Source organism: Cebus imitator, unplaced genomic scaffold, assembly GCF_001604975.1.
Source record: "Cebus imitator isolate Cc_AM_T3 unplaced genomic scaffold, Cebus_imitator-1.0 Scaffold392, whole genome shotgun sequence".
Classification (NCBI taxonomy): Eukaryota; Metazoa; Chordata; class Mammalia; order Primates; family Cebidae; genus Cebus; species Cebus imitator.
This window is the reverse complement of record NW_016107707.1, coordinates 1,387,268-1,394,156: the sequence shown is the minus strand read 5'-3', so window position 1 is coordinate 1,394,156 and position 6,889 is coordinate 1,387,268. Positions and strand designations below refer to the sequence as shown.

Here is a 6,889-nt window from a genome sequence, read left to right as displayed (position 1 = left end):
AAAAAAAAAAAAAAAAAAAAAAAAAGAGAAAAAAGGGAAAAGAAAAAGAAGAAAAAAAAGGCCCAGCTTAGTGGCTCATGCTTGTAATCCCAGAACTTTGAGAGGCTGAGGTGGGTGGTCAGGAGTTCAAGACCAGCCTGACCAATATGGTGAAACCCCATCTGTACTAAACTACAAAAATTAGCCAGGCATGGCGGCACACACTTGTAGTCCCAGCTACTCAGGAAACTGAGGCAGGAGAATCACTTGAACCCAGGAGGTGGAGGTTGCAGTGAGCTGAGATGATCACGCCACTGCACTCCAGCCTGAGCAACAGAGTGAGACTCCGTCTCAAAGAAAAAAAAGAAAAAAGTGTATTGCTGCAATTAGCTCCATAATACAGAGGATGGTTCACACATTCTGAGTGACTCGGGTTGAGGCAGGGGGTCGGGAAGTGACTGTGGGCCTGCCAGGCATCCCATGTGGCCGTCCTCTGTCCCCTTGTGCCCTGCCTGTCTACGAGGACGGCACATACCAGGTCTGACCTTCTCCTGCCGGACTGCAGAGTCCCTGCTAGCAAAGGCCTCTTGACGCTGCAGACTGAAGCCAGGTGGTCGGCTGGGGGAGGCCTGGCAGCAGCGTCCCTCTCTTGTGTGGGCACCTCTAAAGAGGACTGCGCAGAGACGAGGCCCTCGGTGGGGGAGCGCAGTCAGTGCCTATGGACGAGAGCCTGCTCTAGGAGGAGCTGAGGCCACACCGGGGCCCTGACTGCCGGCATGCCTGTGTGTGAGGGGCACACTGCACATTGCAAACAGGCGAGTGGGCAGAACAGAAGCCGGAAGCCCATGTCACATGGCGCTGTTAAACTGAACTTCTTTCATTTGGTGTTGAGCAAGGTTTCTGTGGAGTTCTTGGTACACTCGTACTGGGTGTATGGGTGATGATGGTTCTCAGAACCAGCCTCGGGTAAAGATTTGGGGCCCCAGCTTTGGCTGAGTGGCGGAGAACCCTGTAACCAGTGGAGGCAGCAATCTCTGTGCTAGGTATTGCTGCCTGGGGCTGGCTTGGGAACAGAGCCCTGGCCGTCATGCCCAGGTGAGGACACACAGCATACTCTCTCAACACTAGCACGCTGGCTTTTGCAAGACTTTTTATATTGGCCATTTCTATAGTTTGTAAGAACCTAGTCTTACTTGGTAATGTTGCTGAGGCATACATTTGAGTGACACTCCTGGGTGATGTAGGTGTGAGCCGCAGGGGACACTGAACGTGCGTCCCCCGGTGGGACCCTGGGCACATTGCTGACCCCGCCGCTAAGGGACAGGGTTCAGAACTTAATGCCTGACCAACTTCTTTCTGTTTGGACTCTTGTCTGCCTCTGCTGAGCTTAAAAGGAATCCTCCTGTCAGCTAAACAAGAGTTATCTTAACAAGAACAACATTTATTACAGCAAATACAGCAGTGGCCTTTGCAGGGTGGCCTGCCACACACTGACATCTTGTCATCTTTGCCCCACGGTTGATGAGGGTCAGACCCAGAGCATAGCCGAGAGAGGGGGTCAGAGACAAGCGTGCTGAGTGGCTGGCAGCAGGAGACTCAGTTCCCCCTCTGTGCCAGCCCTGCCTCCTCCTTCAAGCTGGGCTCCAACTTCCGCAAGGCAGGAAGGCCGTCATTCTCATGTCCTCCATCCCTTCTTCGGTTGGCCAAGCGTACCATACTGGCCCGTCGACGACCTGACAACCCCTAGGCTGGCTTTCAGGAGCAGGAAAACCTCATGGCCTTTTGCAACACCAGTTGGTCTCACTGGTAGGCATGGGAAGCCTGGTGTTAGTATTGTTTTAAAAATAAGGTTTTTAGGGCAACCCCAGTCTGATCTTTCCCGAGCATCACTTCAGAATATAACCACGGCGTCTGCCTGACTGTCCGCTCCACCTGGGACACGTAAAGTGCCTGAGGCGCAGCACCGGTGGGTGAAGCATGTGTGCACTGAACTTTTCACGTAGGTCTTGCATTTGGTGTGCAGTGTGTGAAACACGCATGCGTGTGCGTGCAGTTACTTGGTGAGCAGCTAGCATGGCCGTCAGGAACTCAGTGGCCTCAGAAAGCTTGGGCAAGACTGCCGGCAGTCTCCCCGAGAGCTGAGCAGCCCCAGCCTTGTGAATCCCATGCATCTGCTTGGAGGAAGCATGTGTCAGGGGGTGAGTGGTCAGAGAGTCCTTTCCTTGCTTTTGCCTGGATCCAGTTCTTCCAGCTCTGACCATTCTTCTTGCCAGGTCCTTACTGTGCAGAAATCAGAGCAGTTTTTTTCCCAGGAAATGGTTAACTGATTGTGGTAAGGCCTTTATTTGCATGAATTGCCTAATTTGCAATTGCAAATGTACTAATTTGATTTATCTAACTCAAAGATTTCCTTTCATAAAAGGTGGCTTCCTGTGATATACACTGCAGAATATTTTAAAAAATTACTGTTTCTCTCATGATGTAGGTAAGTATTTAATGGAAAATATGTAAAAGAATAAAATATAAAAGCAGCCTATAATTTTGCTACCTAGAAATAGCCACTGATGGTAATGTGGTGTGTTTTCTTACATTTCTCCTGCCTACCATAGATTACATATTTCTTTTTTGCAAAGCTTTTAAATCACACTGTGTCCTACCTGTTATTCTTTACACTCTATTGTGAGCATCTTAGCAGGACACTAATTGTCCTTCCAAAATAGAATAGCCGTGCCTACAACAAGCAGATGTATCCCGGTTTATTTTATGCTGAGGCATTCAGGTTCCTTGCTATTTCTTGTTATGGTGTGATAAATATCTTTACAGATAAAACTTTGTTTCATTTCTGATAATTGAAGGTAAATTTTTTGACATAGAACAACTGGCTAAATGAATGATGTTTTAAGAATCCAGATAAATATTCACAAGCTGGCGTCCAGAAATGTTGCTTTCCATGCATTTTATTGAATTTTTCTGCTGAAACTCATCACTGCCATTTGAACACTCAAGGTTCATCTGGCTGGCTAACAATAGACTCATGTTTTGTTTTAATTAATTCTACTGAGATGATGATAATTTTTTTGTATAAGCAATGAATATTTGCATTTGTTTTGTAAACTTTCCATTCATATCCTTTGCCTCTGTCTTTCTCTTGAGAGATGAATTTTCCTATTTTTCAGAAGCTCTCTTGCATCTACAGAAATCAGTTCTGATGTATATGTTGTGACTATGTTTTAGCTTATTTTTGTATTTAATTTTTGAAAGGGCATTTTAGATATTCTATAGTTGAAACAGATAAACTTTAGCTCCATTTTATCTATACTTTTTGCTTTCATTAATTTTTTAAACCTTTATCTTTCAAGATAATTATAGATTCATGTGTAGTTGTAAGAAATAATTCAGAGACATTCTGTGAGCCTTTCGTGCAGAAACCCTCCTTGTTGGTAAAATCTTGACAAACTACAGTGAAAGATCACAGCCAGGATGATGCCACTGATTGAGTCCAAGCACAGAAGAGCTCCACTCCCATGAGGTGCCCGGGGGCTGGCCCTTCCCAGCCAGCTCTGCCTCCTACCACCTCTACCCCTTCCCCAATCTGTTCTCCATCGCTAACACTTTATCATGACAAGAATGTCACATAAATGGAATTGTACGTGTGACCTTTTTGTGTGGGCTGTTTTCAGTCAGCATCACCGCCTGGCAATTCATCCAAGTTATTTCTCAGGCCCGTATTTTATTCCTTTTCATTGCATTCCGTGGTACAGGTGGCCACAGTTCATTTAGTCATCTACCCGTCGAAGAGCACCTGCTTGTTTGTAGCCTGGGACTCTTATGAATAGAGCAGGACACTTTCTCCCACTCTGCAGCTTGTCTGTTCATCCACTTAACAGGTTCTTTTACAAAGCAAAAGTTTTGAATCTTAATGAGGGCCAATGTGTCATTTTTTAAAAAATGTGTTGTGTTTTTGGTGTCTTTGCCTAGCCCTAGATATTTTTCAAAGATTATCTCCTGTGCTCTTCCCTCCCCCAAATTTTATTGATTTACATGTTATATTTGAGTTCATGTTGCATTTTAAGTTTCATATAAGGTGTGAGGTTTAGATCAAGGTTCTCTCTCTCTCTCTCTCTGTCTCTCTCTCTCTCTCACTCTCGCGCGCACGCGCCTGTGAATACCATGGGACTCTGGCAGCATTTGGTGCCAAGGCTGTGCTTCCTCCACTGAGTTACTTTTGTAATTGCCACTCATCAGCTGTGTGTACCTTCTGGGTCTGTTCCTGGGTTCTCTGTTCTGGCATATTGATCTGGATGGCTGTTCCTCACCAGTACCGTACTTGTCTTGATTACTGGAGCTATGAGAGACAATATACTGGATTACACTTTTAGTAGGATCAGAAGTTGGAATAGACACATAATTTACAATTACCCTAAGATGCTGGTATCGAGAGGTCTGCAAATATTTTCTTGTAATTATTTTTAAATTTTGTGTGTTTTGGTGGTTATTTCCCACTTGTCATTTCTTATCTGTGGATTTATTTTTGATTAGTGGCTTGTGATCCATCTAGTTCTATTTTATTTTTCAAAAAATAAGACTGTTGTATTTCTTAGGTCTAGTTTTCTATTTTCTGCCTTGTTAGTTGCTGTATTTGTGTTTATCATTCCTTTCCTAGTGCTTTCTCTTGGCTTACTTTGCCTTCTTTCTTTTTTCAAATTTCAAATTTATTTCATTTACTTTTATGTGTCTGTTTTATTTGTCATAAGTGTTTAGGGCGATGCTTTTTCCTCTGAACACTGCTTCCACTACCGTTACTTCTAGGGTTTCTGTATTTTCAGTGTGGCTTGCCTTTCATCTGAGTTGGATGTTTAACAACAGTTTTTTTCAATTTCCAGGTTGAAGAATCTTTTTATTTATTAATTTTCATTTTGATGGAACTTACTTCTGGTTTCTTTGTGACCAAATTTGACCATATTTTATGTGTGCATTCTCTATTGTTACTGTAGAAACATATTTCTAAAATCTACCCTGTATGATACTAGGTCATTTATATCTTTACTTAGTTTTTGTCCACTAAATCTGGTGTGTATTTAAAGTGGCATGTTAAGTATTTCCTGTTACAAGTACGTCTCTTTACTTGTCCTTGAATCTCTTACTGTTGATCTTTGAAAGATGGTTACTGTGTTATTTGGTGGATACATGTTTACTACTGTTCCGTCTCCACTGTGAGTTGAAGCTTTTAGCACAATTAAACGTCCCCTCTGTCATGCATAATGCTCTGTGGCTTGATTGTGCTTTATCCAGCATTGAAATCACAAATCATTTGCTTAGCTTTTAGTCTTTCTAAATCACTTTGTTTTAGGAGTGTCTCACATGGACTGTATATTGTTGGAATTTGCTTTGTGAACCAAAATAAAAGTATTGTTTTCTTTGAATAAATGAGTTTAGCCCACTCACATTTATTGATATGATTCACACATTTTCCATATTATAGGTTTTATGTATATTTTAGTTGCGCTGTTTCTCTCTATGTATATATGTTTTGCTCTTTTATTTTCTAAAATTTCTCCTTGCAGTTTGAAAGGTTTTTATTGTTCTAGCGATTACCTTTGTTCTTAGGCTTTTTCCTGTGCCTTTAGTCTTCTGTTTTCTTACGTGGTCTTTTATACCTAGTTTGTGTATCTTTGATGATATCCTTTGACTTCTGCCTCTTGCCTAGATGACCACTGATAAGTTTATTCTACAGTACTTTTCTCCTCCCTTCTTTCTCTGCCCACTTACTAATTGAAGTAGTTCTACTTTCAAAACGTATAGCCTCATTCATTTTTCTTCCACCATTGTTCTGTGCTCATTTCTCTCAGATCCCCGATGAAGTCTGTTAGATGCTCACCATTGGCCCTTTTGCTGAAGTGATCCTGCCTTTTGACAGGTGAAGTTAATCTTTAAGAGCCCAAGAACAGCTTCTGAGTACAGCACCCCTGAGTTTTTGTAGGTTTAAGGCTGCCTTCGAAATCCTTCACATTGGACAAGATACTCTGCTTCCTGACTAGCACGCCCTTGGCTCACACATACCTTCTTTGGGTTTCATGAAGGTGTTACTCCATGGAGGCCTCAGCTGTATGGGTGTGGGGCGTCTGATGGCAGCCCAGTTCTCTTACTTTTGAAGTTACTTGATTTTGCTACAGGTTTGGAGGATTTTACTAATTCATCTTCAGTCTAATAGTTTTCCTAAGATATTCCCAGGTATCCCATGGTGTCCCCTGGGCCTATTTAACATGTAGCGTGATGTCTTCCTCTGAGTCCTGAAAGAGTTCCTGGACCATTTGTTATATTTCGTTGTTTCATGGATCTCTTCATGGTGGGTCCCATTGGCCTCCCTCCATTTCAGGCACTTTCTTTCTGGCTCGTTTTATTACTCAGTTTGTTTTTGGTCTCTTGTTTGCTTTTTTTCTTTAATGCCTCTTACTATGTTTCCATTTGATTACGGTCTTCCTTGAACACCTTATAATTTGATCTTCATTTCTGACAGGATTTGTTTTTTTCTTTGACTTCTTGTTTTATTTCTTCATGTTTCTGTCTCTTTCTGCTCTTAGCGTTTGGGTTTCAGATTCAGCTTGGTTTTGCACACCCCCAGTGCCTATCCGAGGGTGTGGAATTCAGTACCGAGTGTTGTATGCAGTTGTGTATTTCCTAGTTTACAGGTGGCTTTTTGGGGAACGCTTTACTGGCTTCAGTATTTAGATTCTCATGCTCTGTTTTATTACTAGGAAAGCCTGGTGCGGGGGCAGTCTGCTTTCGTCCACGTACTTTCTGGACAGGGCTGCCAGCCAGAGTCAGTTCCAGGGTTCCTAGTTTGAGAAGATTTCTAGTCTTTGGTCAGTGCTGTGGGGAGCAGTCTCTGTAATAGCTTTTTTTTTTTTTT

General features: G+C 42.7%; 1 protein-coding gene across 2 annotated transcripts in view; it reads left to right on the top strand.

The window, feature by feature from the left end:
- The window catches only part of OCA2 (OCA2 melanosomal transmembrane protein), a 218,243-nt gene that overhangs the window by 180,569 nt on the left and 30,785 nt on the right, over window positions 1–6,889 (top strand). The gene's annotated exons all lie outside the window — the stretch shown is intronic.